Below are 18,921 nucleotides of genomic sequence, written 5' to 3'. Positions count from 1 at the left end.
TTTCCCTTACAACGTGTGACATGGAGGAATGTTAGTCAACTTAATAACTTAGGAATAGGAAATTATCCCAGGTGCTACCAATTAATAATCTTCTTGCCCTCCCTCTCCTGTCCCCAGGGACTTGTCAAAAATCAGAAAAGAGACATGGGGGAGCTCTGCTCAGTTGCAAACAGAATTAAGCCCGCAAAGCTTGCAGTCTCATTTTCTCCATCTTCTTTTGAAATTGAGAACACACACAAGATTTGCTTTGAAGTTAGGGATGCCTGAATATGATCTTATTGATTTCCATAACATGTTTTTGCTCTGCAATGCGGATGTGCATTTTTCAAACATATTAAGCAAGTCTTTGATCTGATTTGTTCCACCAGAACACCCGGTGGAGGCTGAAAACCATTTCTATATATGGATTTGCTGTGCCGAGTGGAAGCCCGCTCCTGCTTGGGAGAGGTTGGAAACATCCCATCTGAAAGCTCTTTGCAGCCTTCCTCAGCCTAAACATTTTACTCAGGGGGTTAAAGGTCACCAACTGTCAAAACAAAATCCAAACTACACAGCGGGGGAAGCTAAGCAGAATGGAAACTCACTTGCTGAGCTAAATACTCTTTGGAGCAGGCAGTAAAACCACCCTTAAAATGTAACAGGTATATTACAGTGAGTTCTACTGATTTTTACAAATTGAGTGCTAACTTTGAAAAACTAACAGCTTAGACATCAATGTAGAGACTGAACTGAACTGCTCTAGAAAGTGGGCAGCCAAGCCAAACTTTGCACCGTCGTCGCGACCAGGCTGTGAACTCCAAGAACCAGATGGCTTCTTGAGCCTAAAACTTCGAAAATCTCCCCCTAAAGTTTCCAGTTTCAAATAAAATTGTTTGTTTTTCAGGAGTGAAGAGAACAGGACATTTTTACTTTTGGACGGCTAGCCCCACCACCCTCAGGGTCTTGTAAGCCTTTTTGCCCTTGGTTCTCATACTAGGAACAGGACCCTTAGCACTCAAGACTCAACACAGTGTCCACTTTCAGCCCCCTTGTCATCTGATCTGATTTTCAGCCTTGCCTCCTCACAACTTCCTGTGGTTCTAAAAGTTTAACTTTACAGAGACCAAATATATAGGTTAATGTTTTCAAACCTTTGTAAAAAAAAAGTTCTTTATTTTTAACATCACGAAAGTCTTCTAACTTTTAAACCAGATTTAGCTTTTTTTTTTTCAGGATAAAAATAGTTTAAGATTCTGTTTTATGAGGTAATTTTATGCATTGACTCTTTTTTCTAATGTGTGGAGCGCCCCACCTCCTCTCTGTGCCTCAGAAGAAAGAACGTGCAGAGAAGCATACAGACACCTGAAGGAACACCAGGGAAGACTTGAGAGTAGTGTTGGCCACAGTGTGTTCAGTGATGAAGGTCTGTGCCTTAACAGCCAGCATGCTGTGTGTTTTTGTGCGTAAGTTGTTCTCAGTGATTCACTGAGCCCATAAAACTAGGAGAGAGTGCAAAAAGAGAGTGAGGGCCTTTGATTTTAAGAAAATGAGAGCACCTGGAAAGGGAGGCTAACCTAGGCACGCACAGTGTTTGGGAACTGTGCTACACCATGTTTTCACACTCGTCTCCCTTTCTGTTTGACCTTCAGCTCAAATGCCAATGGTTCTCCCTTCCATGCAGATTCATTGCTTCCTACTTGGAGCACACTGTGCCCCTGTATATCACAAGTTTATTGGTAGGATTAAATAAAAAAAATCATGGATGCAAAATATGCTTTGGAAAGTGTGAAGAAACTATATATAACCTTAAATATGAAAATCAATTCATGTATCCAAATATGCACAAGAGAGAATATGGGATACAATAAGGCATATGAAAAATGGTAAATGTTTAAAATTATTGACCTATAGAAAAAGCAGGCCAGGAATTTAAGAAATGCCTTCAATGGAGTAAGCATTATTAACGTTGGAGAGTACAAAAAGTCCAAAACCAGGGTGAGCCTAAACTTGAAGGTATACATTTAAAAAATTCCAGCATTCTGGTTTGTTGAGAAATGAAGTGGATTAATCTTTAGAAGAGACTGTGGTTTGACCATTTTAGGAATTTGGAAAATGGAGACTCATCGCTGTCTGATGTGGTTCACACTCTGAAACTAAGCAAAAGGAGTAAGATTAGGTCATTCCTGAGGTATTTGGCAGCTCTGAAATGGTCCAAAGTATTTTAAAAGGAACCTATGGAAAGTTTTTGTAGCTTTAATTTAAAGCTCCTCATTTAAAAATAATTTGTGGCTGTGCTGGTAAACATCATAAGCCCAAGAGGCTGAGCCAGTGAACTTAACCCAATATCCTGCCCTAACCCAGTAAATAAGGGTCATATCTCTGAGCACCTCCAATGGTTGTGGAGAAACTAAGAGGTGGACTAGTCTGGAACCAGAATAAGTGCCAATGGTGTTTGAGGAGTTCCACCACTCAAAGTAACTTCAAAGGAAGATGTGGATGAGGGTAGGGACCAGATGTGACTCCATTTTAGGCCCATAGCTGTTTGAGACATTCCAAATTCCCCAGCAACTGCATTTGTAATCAAGAAACCAGAGTTGGAACCGGATTTGACTCTCAGTAAGTCTTAAAGATTTGTGAAAATTTCCATAGCTCAGAGGACAAGCTGCAACACGGGTGGGAGGCCCTGGCTAACACAAGATGATAATCCACCCTCAGAGGAGGACTCAGTAGAGCCTCTGGCCTGAAACACTGTTCTCATGGAAGAAAACGAATCCCCTGTCCTACTAGGATATATTTCTGAAGTACAGATTGCAAATGCCACCACCTGAAAGTAAAAATTTAAAAAAAGAAAAACTTGACTATACCATAACCTAACAACAACAACAAAGCTTGACTAATACATAAGTTAATAAATAAAAATTCCAGTCCTAGGGAGTTGGTGGCTTCTCTCTGAGCTGATGGTCGGTGAATTTCTATAAAACCAAGATCACTATACACTATTGCCATTGCTATTGGTTATTCTGAAAAGTTTGATGGTAATATCTTAGTTCTGAAGATATCATATACTCGAGCTATAAGATATGGAAAAATCAGGCTGGTATGGACCTTGAAGCTTGATATGTCTGGGATAGTTTTCACAGAGTGGAAAGGATTAAGTATTAGAGAAGAAAAGTCGCCATCAATCATACCCAGCTATGAATTCTGCACTCTGCTATAATGTCTAGATTGAAAACATCTACTTATTGGTTCAATAATGTGTAAATATATACTTAAAGTAGGTAGTGATCAACAGAGGCTCACACCTGGCCAAGGTGTAGAAGAATAAATAAAAGAATTCAAAATGCTCAGCCATAAAGGGAACACACATATCATATATACCACACATACACCTAAGCACACATGTAAATAGATAGATATACATAGTTATATGCTGTGGGACAATGGTCTGTACCCTGTCACTTGCATTTTTTTTCTCAATTTTTGAGACAGGGTTTCTCTGTAGTTTTTGGTACCTGTCCTGGAACTAACTCTTGTTGACCAGGCTGGCCTCGAACTCACAGAGACCACCTGCTTCTGCCTCCCAAGTGCTGGGATTAAAGGCATGCACCACCACCGCCTGGCCTCACTTACATTTTAATAAAACGCCGAATGTTAAGTAGCCAGGCAGGAAGTATAGGCAGAGTGACCAGGCTGGACAACAAGAATAGGAGAATTTGGGGAAGAGGAAAGGTTTAGTCTGCAGTCATCACCCAGATGCAGAAGAAGCAAGATGAGAATGCCTCACTGATGAAAGGAACCAAGCCACCTGGCTAATACAGACAAGAATTATGGGCCAATGTAAGTTATCAGAGTTAATAAGAAGCCTGAGCTACTAGGCCAACCAGTTTATAATTAATGTGTGTTTCTTTGGGATGGAAGAGCTGTGGGACTGGGCGGGATAAAAACCCATGTCTACAGTTAGAAATACAGATATAGAACCTAGACCTCCGCTCGCAAGGCTCAGGGATCATTGAGGAAGAGTTCATAGAAAGAATGTGAGAAACAGAGGATGCAGATGATAAGTAAATATTATCTATGGACACAGCAGAGCGGCTGCACGTATGAGCCCGCAGCATGAGAGACAGGTACAAAACCCGTGCAAGCCTATGACAGCACAAATTACAGCCCAGAGAGAAGAGCTCAGCACATACACTGCTTAAAAATGTATTGCTAGGATTGGTGTTTAAAAAAAAAGGCTGAATGGTCAATAGCTAGGCAGGAGGCATAGATGGAACTTCCGGGCAGAGAAGGAACTCTGGGAAGAACAAGGCAGAGTTGCCCCGAGATGTGGAAGAAGCAGCATGAGCAGTATGGAGAGATGAGATGAGGAGCCACGCTCCATGACAGAATGCAGATTACAACACATGCGTTAATTTAAGTGATAAGAACGAGAGGGACAAGCCTAAGCTAAGGCTGAGCTTTTGTAATTAATAATAAGACTCTATGTCATTTTTTGTAAGATGGTAGCCCAAAGAAAAATCAAATTACAGCCCACAATCTCAGTGCTAGTTGTGGGGCTATTGGTACTTCTTAGCTGCTGGGAAAAGGAGAGGCAATTTTCTCTGAGAACATGTAGGCCCTAATAAGTTATCCACTTTTCAGCTGAAGCCCATATATTCAGGAATACCTGAGCAGTACAAATTGATCTTGAAAGTATAAAGAAAGTAAGACACAAAATTGAGTGTGTAGGGGTAGATCTGGAAAGAGTTTGGGAGGGAGAATATGTTCTAAGCATAAGAAACTTAAAGGACTAGTAAAAAGAGCTGGGTGGTGATGGTGCACTTCTTTAATTCCAGCACCCAGGAGGCAAAGGCAAGTAGATCTCCATGAGTTCAAGGCCAACCTGGTCTACAGGAGTTAGTTGCAGTTCCAGGACAGTTAGGATTGTCACATAGAGAAGTCCTGTCTTGAAAAACCAAAACAAAACAAAACAAAAAAAAAAGAGCTACTAAAAAGAATTTAAAAAATAAGAAATATTAGCAGAAAGTGAAGGAGCATTGGGATACCTGGAAAGACCTAATCTTTTGGATTGTAGGAAGAAGATAGAAAATATCTCCCATATTTCTTTCATTTTTTAAAAAAAATCTTTATTACTTATGTATACACACACCAGAAGAGGGTACCACATCTCATTATAGATGGTTGTGAGATACCATGTGGTTGTTGGGAATTGAACTCAGGACCTCTTGAAGAGCAGCCAGTGCTATTAACCTCTGAGCCATCTCTTCAGCCCTCTTCTATATTTCTATAAACATAGAAGAGATAGAAAATATTAACAAGAAAATCATTTTGGAAAATTTCTCAACTTAATGGAGAAGGATGTCCATTCAGGTAGAATAGGTCTACAAAATCCAACTAGATTTTGTAGTTTCTGTTTCCATTTGGATCAGAAAAATACGCACCCCTAACATATTATAGGCAAAAGATCAGACATGTCGAATAAAAAATTTTTATTAAACTTTGCAATGGAGAAAGTCCAATCACTTATTAAAGAGGGCCCATCAGAATAGCACCTGATTACTCAAAAGTAAATCTTTATGTCAGAATGACATGGAAGGATGTATTCTAAATTTTGAAAGACCACAATGATCAACCGAAATTACTATACCCAATAAAATTATCTATTAATAGTAGCATTCCTTTGACCTTCGCACACACATTAACATATATCAACACAACACATCCACCCAATACATAGTCATAATAACAATAATATTAATACACCTTTTACTACTGGAAAATCTTTTAAATTTCCATATTATAGACCAAGAAGAAGCAAATTTGTTTTAATACAAAATATGTATTATGTGGTAAATAAAGTGTTACTAGAAACCATTTCAGAGCAAAAAACATCCAAGGAACTCAAAACAGTGTCATAGATGGTAATATTCCACAGACAGGAAGTTTATCCATCTTTTACTTGGGGTTCCAGAAAGTTTTTAGGGTGTGAAGTGCTCAGGCAACAGAAAGTTTTGTCCAGATGAAAGCATCCATCCTTAGCCTAGAGGAATGGCTTACCCTATAAAGAGCTTGCAGCACAAGCAGGCATGAGAATCTGATTTGAACTGCCCAGCCTTGAGTAAAGGCTTGACGTGGTGATGCACACCTGTATCGCACAGCTGGACAGTTCATCCAGCAGATCCCCAGGTTACACTTGCCAGCTAGGCTTTCTGTGTGGCTTTCTGTGTCGATGAGTTCCAGGCCCATGGCGGAACTTCTCTCAGAACATAGGGTAGAGAGTGATTGAGGAAGACATTTGGTGTCAACTTCTGGCCTCCATATGTGCATGCACATGTGTACATGGACACAAGTGTGCTCAGGCACACACAAACATCAAAATGAATGCTTTCAGCGATTCTTTGTTACAAATGCTGTGATTATCTTAGAGAAAAAAATAATGGCACCTTGGTTAAGATGCACTGTGTGTGCATGCATGTTTGCGTTTTAAAACATATCCAATTTTCTTTGTTTTTTTTTAGAATCAAGAATATGAAAATTTCTATCATGATTTCAAAGCTTTGTTATATGGGCCCTAAATTGCCCTCCTTCAAATTTACTCTGTTCAGAGTGTAATTAACAACAAGGTAAGTAGCAATATGTCTAATTTTTAGATCTTTAACTATTTGTAAAATACAAAATGAGAGTCTTAATTTATGCTGCCATTGTAGTTGTATACATACATGTGTGTGCATGCACACCCACACACATGCACATGGCTGGGTTAAAATAGCATACATATATGACAACTTTTCCTATTCACGAGCAGCTCAAAGACTCTCCATCTATCTAGTTCTGGGAGGATAAATGGATCTCTAAGCTTGCACAAGCTAACTTCTTCTGTAGTATCTCAGCCTTTAGGATCTTCTCTAAAGGAGAGCATGGGTAGCTTCTACTCCTAACAGTCTGTTTCAAGTGATAAGTGAATCTGGCTCTTGTGAGGACCATCTGCCATGTACACTAATGACCATGTTAATGGAGTCTGGCCCATCCGCAGTCACTAAAAAGAAGGCACTGCTAAGTATTCGGAAGATCCAAAAACATGAGTGCCAGAGACAGACTTTTATCATTTCTTTCTACTGTTGGCTGTATAAACCACGAACTCTTCTACTAAATGGCACTTAGACAACTTCATAATTTTTCAGTCTGTATTTTCTCAGATACACTCATGGGAAAGTTCTCCATTCCCACATAGATACTAACACTCAGTGTAACAAACAGTAAGAGGAAAATGAACAATTCTGATGAGTTTAAAAACTAAATATATTTATCTTTTCCCTCTAGAGCAATAAAAGACTTGGGCATCTGCCTTGCCTGATTTCTTTCAACTTAATCTATTGTTCTGAAGGTCACAGCTCATAATATACATCCTTCACTCAATGGCAATCATCCTTTAGACCTCTAAAATTGCCTGAAATTGAGCTATAGTCAATACTCTCACTCACAAGACATAGAAAAAACAATGCAATATTGATGTTTCTCTAAATTCTATTTCAAAACTGAACCACATTTTCAGTAATAGTGAGCTAGATGACTTCAATGTTGTTATGGATATATATTTATCTATCTATATAGAAAGAAATTAGCAGCAAATCAATTATATTTTTGAAGTAAAATGTTGATTAGTCCTGTTATATTTTTAACTACTAGTCCATTAGGTTTATAGCATATCAGCATTAATATCAAAGTTAAGGATCAAAGTATTGAAATTGCAATGAATAGAGAAAGACCAAAATGGAGAAGGGGTAAGGAATGGAATTGGAAATTAGCACTGAATTTAAGGAGGACTGGAGTGTCGCAATGATGAAGCTGACACCTCATAATTTCAGGCAAATCTGAGTGCAAGACACAAGTGACAAACCAGCTTAAGTTGTGACTAGTAGAGAAAGGAAAGCTTAATACATTAAAAAGTATAACAAAGTCAACAAACAAAATATAGATGAGGAAAGAGGCTAATTGCTATGCATGTAGATACTGAAATTCAGAAGCAAAGTGCATGAATGGATATCAGGAAAATGAAATACAAACACTCATGAAAAATCTAAATATCACGGGCTCCTTTAGTTTGATGAAAAGAAAAAAAAACAGAGGTGAAATAGGAAAATAGGATGTCAGCAGCTGAACCATGGGATGTTCAGGGCTCAACCAACAGTTCAGTTTTGGGAGCAGATTTATGGGATGTTCAGAAGTCAATGGTCCAGGTTTGGGAGCAGGACCATAGGATGTGCAGGAGTCAATATAGTCCAGGCTTCGGTTCTGAAAACTGAGGTTTTCTGTGAACCCAGAACAAATGAAAATAGTTGATTGACATTTTCACAGTTCTAGGATCAACACCTCTTAGAATGTGTGGAAAATGCAGTACCAATCTGGGATCGTAGAAGGCCATGATGACAATGTGCACTGAAACGGAATCAAAGACAACGCCACTTGTTAGTCCACAATTCCCGTTAAACTGTGAAGATCATACACATTTTAACCATCACTGATGTTCCAGCTCATGGTCATAAGGACCCACTCACAACCACATTGGTATCATATTCGATAATATTTTCAAGGAAGAAAATCAAATATTTACTCATGCCAGTAAATAATTGACCACCCATCACCAAGAGCTTAGGATAGCTCCTCTTATCCACAAAAATTAATTAGTATAAGGTTTAAACTGTTCTGCATGAACAGAAGTGTGAATTCATAAAATGCATTATATGTATATACAAAAAAGATGTATATACACATAAAAAGCTATTATATCCTTTGTTTGCTATAATAAAGTCAGATTAAGAAATAATTTATTAAATTTGCTTATTCTTTCTGAGAGCCATCTCTCTGCTTCCATTGACCAATTGTAGGAAAAATTTTGTCTTGGATGGTGTATACCTACTCTCCACTAGACTAAGACTAGATAAAATCTGGCATATCTAATTGTCACTCATCCAATAGCAAGTTGCAAAACAATTATGTTTTACTCTCATTCAGGAAGAGAAACTCTCATCTATCAAGCTTTGTTAAGATTAAATTCTTGCCTGTTATAGTCTTGGGTTTGTATTAGCTTTAGAATTCATTGACTACACTATTCTTTTTCTCTAAGGTACTTAGTATTTTTTTAAATTTTAGGATTAAAATGTTTCAATATTGAGAACTTTATAACAACATGAAAAGTTAAGGTGACCTGACTGCAACAACATCTGTGCACATATTTTCTTGCTTCTTTCTCAAAGATAACTTTGAAATCAAATACTGAACTTAAGAGCATTTAAAACAAATAAGAGAGCTGGTATTTCAGATAGAAGTGGACTTTTGATTATCTTCTTATATTCCTTCTATAACAAGTAAAATAAGCATTCAGCTTTGCAAAAACTAATAGGATCTATGTTTATTTAACTGCAGTTATCTTTATCTTCTTAAAAGAGTTAGTGATTTATATAATAACCATGGGAATATTTATATTTTTCAATGTAGAATATCAAAAGTATGTGTTTTGTTAGATTATAAAGGAAGATTTATTACCTTTATATTCTTGTATTGAAATAAAATCTTATACTCTGAATACTGGAGATAGAAAATGCTATACAGGGAGAGGAAGAGGAAGAAGAAGAATAACAAGAAGAGTCAGAAAATGAAGGGAACAAGTAAAATAAAGTCATAAGGAAGGAGAAGAAAAGAGTAAAAGGAAAGGGATGGAAAAAAGTAAAGACAGCAAAAAGGGGCAGAATAAAAAAAGAAAATAATTATGCAACTTGAAATTTATGAACCCAACTTGAACAATATAGAGAATGATACACAGAGACTTTCATAAGATGCCCTGTAAGCATAAGTCAGGAATTTTTGCCTTTATTTCGTGGTTCTGGCCTGGGTGAAAGAATAATGATGCCATTCAGAGTGGCTAAATCTTTGATGGAAACCTCATAGTCATTAGACATAAAAACATGAAATACAAAGTCAAGAAAGAAAATAGACTGAGAGGCGTTATCTTGAATTATGCACATATAGTTGGCTGAACTGTGTGTGTCAAAGAAATGCAAAGCAACAGGACTAAGCACCATAAACATTTGATTTGAAGAGCTGATGAGGGATGGGATTTAAACATTAGGATCTTATCTTCTTTAATCAACAATTAGAGGCATTCTTCATGTACCATAACAAAACTCAAAACCAGCATATCATTTATAATGTAAAGAGAGCAATCCAATTACCTGATATGTGGAAACATGAAGACTATAGGCATTATTGGAATAAAAACCTCAATCAGCATAAGTCAGTCTTGAGATGATGCAGTTGCCCTCATGAACACACAAGACTTATGATCAATTGACATAAAAAGAAAATGCTCATAGAAACATAAAAATACAGGAATCTCAGCAGCAAAACAATAGGTAAAACTGAAATTGAAATTTCTGGAAAAGTATAGTATTTATTTTTATTAATTATAGATGGGTAGCCAAAAAAGGAAATGTGAAATTAAAGGTCAGTGACTTTGAAGGTAAAATAATAGAAAGTATTGTTGAGGAATAAAGACCTTGAAGAAACTGAAAAGGTCCAGAAACTAAGTGTCCATAAAGTTCAATTTCAAATGAATAGAAAGTGTGACAAAAAGTTTTAAAAAAATAATGAACAAAAATAGAAAGTTGGTGAATATAATAAATCTGTAGAGGAAATTATGTTAATTAAACAAAAGCAAGTGAATTCAAAGATAATGTGCAAACAAGAGTGTGGTACTAACAAGAAATTTCAAAACTCAAAAAGAAATTAATACATTTCACTCTTGTCAACAACAAGTAGTTTAACAACTGGTGATTAAAACTACAGAGAAAAGAGGACACGTGGCACACAGAAGACCCATGAATATTCAAAACTGAAAATTAAAATATGATTCTTTTAATACCAGCAAAACTGTTTTTCAAAAATAAAAGCAATACTGGGCATGGCGGTATACCCTGCAATTCTAGAATTTAGATGCCCATAAAAGGAAGACCATGAGTTCAAAACAAACCTGGATGCATAGAGAAAATCTATATCAAATAAAAAGAGTAAAAATGAAGGGAAATGAGGACAGAAAGGAGAAAGCAAGAAAGGAAAGGAGAAAACAAGGAAGGAAAGGAGAAAGGAAGGTAGTAGGAGAGAAAAGAGAGAAGGAAAGAAGGACAGGAGGGAAGGATGGAAGGGCGGATGAAAAATATGTAAATACAAAATGAAAATATATACCAAAATAAAAGATTATCACAAATCTTACCAAATGAGTAATTATGAAAACATTAACAAAGATCATGTGAAAAGAAATTCTTTATAAAAATGACATCAATAATAAACATGGATCCCTTATAAAAAGAGGAAAATATCAGAAATACCAAATACTATTCTCCTATGCACATTCTAAAACTAAAAATAGACATAGCTGTTTAAAGCTAAAGCAACATTCTTTTGTGATTTGTAAAATTTCTGTCCTCATACTGTATAGCAGCAAAGCGCAAAACACAAAGGATGTCAATAGATGATTATGGTTCAAACATTTCAGTATTTTAGATGCAACATAACAATATTAATGCTAACTAGGCATTAAAGAAGTATTTGTTTCAAACTGTACAGCAACTACTAAAATCAGAAGGGTTCAAACTGATGTAACCAACCTTTCAAAATGGTGGCCATTCTTTCAATTAAACAGTAGAAAAGAGATGCACTTAGTTTCCACGGAATAAGCATTCACAGTGCACGATTAACAAAATCTAATCTACAGCTGTATCAATATAAGCAGTACGCTTTGTCAATGAATGACTGCCGTACACCGCGGCCCCCGTCTGCACTGTAAGCGCTAGACCCCAGTTCGCGAGCTTCGGGCAAGGGGCTGGAGGTTGAGAAAACACGCGCAGAGAAAGACCGACACGCAGACCTTTTAACACTGATACCGAAAGCCCCTCTTTATTAGCACCATGTAGGCTTAAATACACTGCAGTCAATGGCCAACAGGTGATCATCCTCTGATCCTCTAAGCTAGGCACAACTTCTAGTACCTTTAATTAGAAGGTTCTAGGAGGGAAGAGCAGCTGAAGGCCAGGACTCATTAGTCCCAACACATGACAGAAACTCTAATAGTTCCAGAGAGACAGTGACGCACAGACTCAGTCACAACAGTTACTAGACCTTTCCTTCCAATTCTGTTCAAAAGAAATTAGTACGTCACTCTGCTACGTAAGGACAATGGCACTTAGTTTGATCCTACTGCATGTACTGGCTTTGTGGGAGCCTAGCCTGTTTGGATGCTCACCTTGCTAGACCTGGATGGAGGGGTAGGGCCTTGGACTGTCCACAGGGCAGGGAACCCTGACTGCTCTTTGGACTGGAGAGGGAGGGGGAGGGGAGTAAAAGGAGGGGGAAGGAAAAGGGAGGTGAGGAGAAGGCAGAAATTTTTAATTAAAAAAATTAATAAAAAAATTTTAAAAAACGCAGGCAAAAGTATTTCTCAAAGTGGTTGTGTGTGTGTGTGTGTGTGTGTGTGTGTGTGTGTGTGTGTTTGAAAATAATGTCTGGAAGACTGAATAGGTAGAGTGGGGAATTCTAAGTTGGGAACAGCAGACTATATTCAACACATCTATATTCAAAGAAATGGCCGATGAAGATATACAGGATACAGTAGACAATGACACTAAACTTCTCATAATTATATTAGAACCATAAATACTAAAAAAAAGAAAGTAAAGGAAGGAGATTAAAAGAAGACGTATGATAGATGATAGAAAGATAGATGATAGATGAGGAGATGAAATATATAAACATATGATAGCTATATGATGCTCAATAAATGACTGGTTAGGTAGATTATAGATGAACGGATAGATTAAAGACAAGATTGACTGATAATCTGATAGATAGTAACAGATAGATGAATGACAGAAGTAAGTATATAGTAAAATGTTTAAAATATATTTATATTTTATTTTTATGTATTTCTTTTACATATATTAATAAATGAATATATAAAATCTATTCAATTAAACTAAATAATAAAGCATATAAACATAAAATTAATAAATATATGTAAATAGATGGGTAAACAGATGATAGATAGAGGAATAGTTGACCTCATATAAAACCTGAGAGAAGACATGGGCAGAAAATATGATATTAATAAATATACTTTTTGACTAATTAGTCTGACTAATACTGTTCCTGGGTCTCTTTACTACCTAAGGTACAATCAAAAGAGACAACAAAAAGAGAAAATAATAAGTTGTATTTTTTATGTTCTAAACCACTTCCCCTTATGTGTATATTTGTATATATATACATATACACACACACAATTCCCCAACAGTGGATTAGAACTTGTTCTGAAAAATTATCTTTTTATTTATTTACAGTCTTGACTTTGACTCATAAAAACCTTTCTATAAACATAAGGCTTAAGCTATTACCTTACAATTTTGTACTGCAATGAAAATAAAACAATCTTAATGTCATTCTTATAAATTGTGTTGAGAGGTGAATATTAGAAACACAATTACACAGGATAAAACCTTCCATAAAACTACAGAACAACACTTTTGGCTACATGTTTAAGGGGATCAAATTTCTAAGCTTGAAATGGCACCGAAATAAACTACAAGGTTTGATTTATTTTTCACAAGGTCAAAGCCGTGACATTTTCACAAAGCCTTTGGTCTTAACCTTGGAAATCCAGATGCTCAGGATAAAGGCGGAGAAAATGAGCAGGAAATCTCTAAAGGTGCTTTTCTATTATTGAATGCAAATATATTCATTAAGGAAGTGGCTAAATAGAAAGGTATACTCTACTTTTAATGAATGTCTTTAAAACACAAATAATTAGTAAGTGTTCATTTGAATTTAACCTTTGAAGCAAGAATGACTGAGTGGAAATGGGATGGATGAAAAGATGCTATCTGCACCTTTTTTTTTAAAAGTCTGTTTTTCAAAACCATATCTGTGACATGCATATTTTAGGTTCATGAAAAGCTGCTTTATTTCTACTTTTGTGTCCTCAACCTTTTTTCAATAAAACCTAAGGATCCACCAGAATCATGTTCATGTTTAGTTTCATTGCTAGAAACAGCCTTGTATTCTCCAAATACCATGAATATTTCTTTTAAAACACAGCTGAAAATGTCAAACCACTGGTAAAAAAATTAATGAATCTTAAACAAAGTGAATGTTTGCAATACAATTGAAGCTATTTCAACCATCTACATGATTCTGCTCATGCACACATTCATATATATACATGTATGTGTGTGTATATCTTGCCCTGCTACAATATGTATGTAGGGAGCAAACTACGTCTATGCTGTTTACAGTTAAAGCTCTCAAGCAACATTGGTAACAATATGGCAGTGTTCATATTTCAAAAGATTCTGGTCTGCCTTCTGGAATAATAGGTTTGAACGACTGAAATTTAGAAAACAAAAAGTACTTGAGAGTTCACTTTAGATGTGTTTGGGCCTTTGGGGCTAACAAGCAATTTGTGACTGTTTTTAACCTTCTTGTTTGTTGATCTTTAAAAAGTTCTTAATGTTTTGAACAAAAGTTAGAAGTTGATTTGACAGGATTGTTAAGGGTCTTCAAAAAGGATCAAATGTTACAGGGCCAGGTGACACCATGGCCAGGTGACACTACTATTGGGGTGTGCAGTGGGAAGTCTCAGACACTAGAGAACCTACCCTTAATGTGGATAGAATGATCTAGCATTCTTCTTTCCTTTTTTTGTCCTTCTAGCCACCAGCTGAGAGGTCTGTTCTGCCTTGCAAGCATTCTCATTGTGCAATGCTGCTACCTTCCCAACAGGCCCCAGAGATGGAAGCAGGAGAAGCAGAGATGGAAGCTTCCAGAACTCTGAGCCAATATCAAACTTTCTTAATGTTAAGTGGATTACCTTGATAGTTATTATAATGTTGGAAAGATGGCAACAGAGAAAATGCATGGAAGAAAATATGATATGACATTTCTTGAAAATTAAAAAAAACAAAAACACACAACCAAACTTATCCATTGGGGACTGGGATTGAAGATCTGTTAATATTGATTCATATGAGTAATTGAACTACTAAAATTTTATTTAAAGAGAGAATAGTTTTCAAAATAGTGGTCCTGTATGCTTCAAAAATATTTTCATTTTACAGTTTATTGCTCTAAAATGTAACATAAAATCTGTTGTCTATATTACCTCATTAATATATTTATTGTTCAAAATAATGAAATTCATTTATGCAATCTTATATATCACCTACTTTGATCATCCCTATTTTCTTCTCTAATTTTTTTTAAATTATCAAATAGGCTTTCCTTAGTATTTAATGTGACCTTAGTTAAGAAATTTTCTAGAAGCAAACCATGAAAGCGCACAACCCTGTTTCTGCTTCCACATAATTAATCTCTGACCTTCACTATTGCAATGATGCTGTGTTTGTTCCTGGAAGTTGCCGGAAACTAGAGCTTGTATCCACTCTCTTCTTCACTGCATGAAACGAATGCCCTTTTCAGGAAGAAACACCCATTGCTTATCTATTCCACTGACTTCTTAGACGTGACTACAAAATGGCTCGCAGAAGAGGGAATATCCAAATGCCAAGTCACTGATAATGGTGTTAATAATACTGCCTCTCTCAAGTAGTTGACAGGTAACCTTTTATCTTCTTTTTAATCTGCAAAATACCTGTGACTTTCATCCTACTAATGATATAGAAGTGACAGGTAGAGAAGTTAAATGAAGATTTTATGACATATGCAAGACTCATATTAGTAAAATAACTTCCAGAGACCAAAATGGAAGATAAGTCCAGGACCAATTTAAGTAAAAAAAAAAAAAGTAAGAGCTTTGTATCACTTATCTACACAGCATATTAAAAACTGTCTAACAACTGAATTGTTTTTATGGCATAATTTAGAATTGTACTCTCATTCCCTTTGACAGGGGCAATGTTTCCTTGAAGGCACTTCTCTCGTGTTGCTTGTTGCTAATCTAATTACCTTGACATTTTTGTCTTGAGGTAACAACATGGTTTTCAGTATACCTTCAAGGTCACATCTTCATCTCCACATAAAGACTTCCATATACAATGTTTTGACAGCCATATACAGTGCAGATGAGCCTGACGATACAAGGCCATAAGTATCACTGCTGTACTTGTGCTTACAATGTCAGTTTATAAGACACTGGGTAAATTCATCTCGTTTTCTTGTCCATAAAATGCTGCATTTGATCAGATTTATCCTACTGTTCTGACTCATTGAATACCACACTCTAAAACAAATAGGAAGGCTCAGAAGTTATTCTTGGGAATGATATTCTGCATGATGAATGAAAAGATTATAACTGTATTGTTTATATGAAGGAGAAAAGAAGTCGATTATGAATATTCAGGTCAAGCTAAACCAAAGAGAGGATTAACAAGAGTTTCATGGAGGCTTTGGGGGCAAAATAATGTCCACCTCTCAACAGGATGAGTATGATGCAAGAGAAAGACAAGGACAAACTGAGATACCAGCTGGGGGGCTAATATTAGAAGCTATGAACTTAAGAGTGAAAATGACATTTCTTTAGTAATTCAGTATTTTGTTTAATGATGTAGGTAGAAATATCTGTCAGAGGGATGGGAACTCGGAATACTAAGAAAGGAAGGTACAGATTTGGGGTCATAGTCATAGATACGATGATTTGGATACCAAATAGCTGGGCAAGCCCAAGAATGTAGGCCTGACCAAAATTTAACAAAGATAATGACCCAGCATGTATGCATTATTTCTACACTGATTTTGTATGAAATATCACAAAGTATTTTAACTTAACACTTTTATTCATTAATAGATGTGTGACTCCAGCAATTTTAATTGTAGTTTTTCATTTGCCTATTTTTATACCTTAATATTTTTCCCTTTTGGTTTATATCTTTTATTAAAAATATATTTTTTTCATAGACTATAATTTGTCCATATTATTTCCCTTTTCCTGATGCTTTGCAGATTCTCTCCACCTCCTTATGAGCTCAGCCTCATGTTCTTTCTCTCTCAAATTAAAAAAAAAGCACGTGATAAAACAAAAAATGAAAAGCAAAACAATCTTTAAAAAGGAGAATCAATAAGGCAAAAGGCACCAGAAGAAACAAGATCACAAAAACACATGAAGTACATTTTGTACTGTCTTGTAGGTGTTGTCATAGACACTCTAAGATCGTTGTATTTCAATCCCATTGTGTCTTGATGATGTTATTACCTTGGAGCCATTCATCATCTCTGGCTCTTAAAATTTTTCCATCTCCTCTTCTATATCAATCCCTCAGTCTTGAGGGTAGGGCTTTGATAAAAACAACCCATTTAGGGACGAGCATTCCAAAGCCTTTCAGTCTCTGTGTGCTGTGAATCTTTTTTTGTTTGTTATCTATTACAAGAAGAAGCTTCTCATATGAGTACTGAGAGGTGCCCTGGGATCTATGTAGAAGCATGGGAATAGCAATATTTCATTAGGAATCATTTTATTCTTAGGTTCTTTAAGCATGATAAACTTTAACATTTCTTACGCACCTCACTATAGATCAGCCTTTCTTAATAGATTCCGACTAGCATTTGATAGCATAATGTTGCTCTGAGGTTGTTGTGTGTGTCGGAAAATTAGCATCACATCTGGCATTTAATTATCAAAAGGCAGCAGTATCATAAAAAAAATATTCTGAGGCATCCATATGTGTCCCAACTGAAACACAAAGCACCCACTAACTCCTTGTCCTTGGAAAACCAGTTTTACATCTAAAGAACCCAAGATGCCCTACCCTACTTACAGCAGCCTCTAATTTAAGAGAATGTAGAAGCAGAGAGGCCATTCTTAGACCTTCTCTCATCCCTGTCCCCTGAAGCAGAACATAAAGGAATGCCCAGAACTTTCTATAAAGTAGGTCACAAGACCCTGTATCACAGGGACACCTCCCTGGCACTCGAAGACAGTGATATGATTAAGAACCAAACAAGCAGAGAACCTTTCTAAGTTCACTTACATTTCTTGCTATTAGCACAGACTACTTCTTCTCCAGTTATCCTTCTACACAATTGTCTGCCCATCCTTCTACTTAAGCATAAACACACACATTTCTAGGTTCCATTGCCATTTCTAAAGGCTGTATGAAATTTAACATTTACATTAAGTTAATTAAGAGACATTGTATATATTTCTCTTGTTTGCACTTTAAGAGTCTTGGCCATAAAGTTAGAGTGGACAAAGTAAGAAATCTTTCTTTCCCTAAAGTTTTATTACTTGAATGCAGATATGAATTTGAATTTTGAAGTGTTTTAAAGAGAGTGTCACATCCTCTCTCTTAGTAACTAAAGAAACCCCATATATTTGAACTTGTTCTAATTTTGTGTATTTTACTTCTATTTATTATATTCTTTAACTTTTGTCAAATGGAATGTTTCATATTTTCAAAAGTGGAAAGCATACAATCTCTTTAAAAATTTTTAGGTTATAAGCATTATTTCTCATTATCTTGTGAAATCTTTTATTTCCCAAATCATTTCGACTGTATTATTTAATATCTGTTTATAAACAAAATCAACAAAACCATACTGCTCTCTACTTTTGATCACAGGTGTACTTATTAACTTTTAGAGCATAATATCCATTCATTTCATCAGAACCAGGCACCATCAAGATTCTGTGATCTTTCTCCCCTCAGATGTCTTCCTTGTGACCTTAAAACTTTCTTGTGCCCTATCATTTAAAGATGCTGATTTTTATATATTTTACCTGTTGTAAACTAATAGAGTTCATTATCAAGGAATTAATTCATATCTATATTTGTATTTTCTTTCATGTTAATAGCAAATGACAAGGAGTTTAGTTAAGCAATTATTGCTTTAGCTATTGTCTGAATATGAAATTACATATTGCTTAAGAAAAAAGTGTTTCATCAA

Source organism: Microtus pennsylvanicus, chromosome 4 (assembly GCF_037038515.1).
Source record: "Microtus pennsylvanicus isolate mMicPen1 chromosome 4, mMicPen1.hap1, whole genome shotgun sequence".
In the NCBI taxonomy this organism is placed as follows: Eukaryota; Metazoa; Chordata; class Mammalia; order Rodentia; family Cricetidae; genus Microtus; species Microtus pennsylvanicus.
This window is presented reverse-complemented; position numbering follows the sequence as displayed.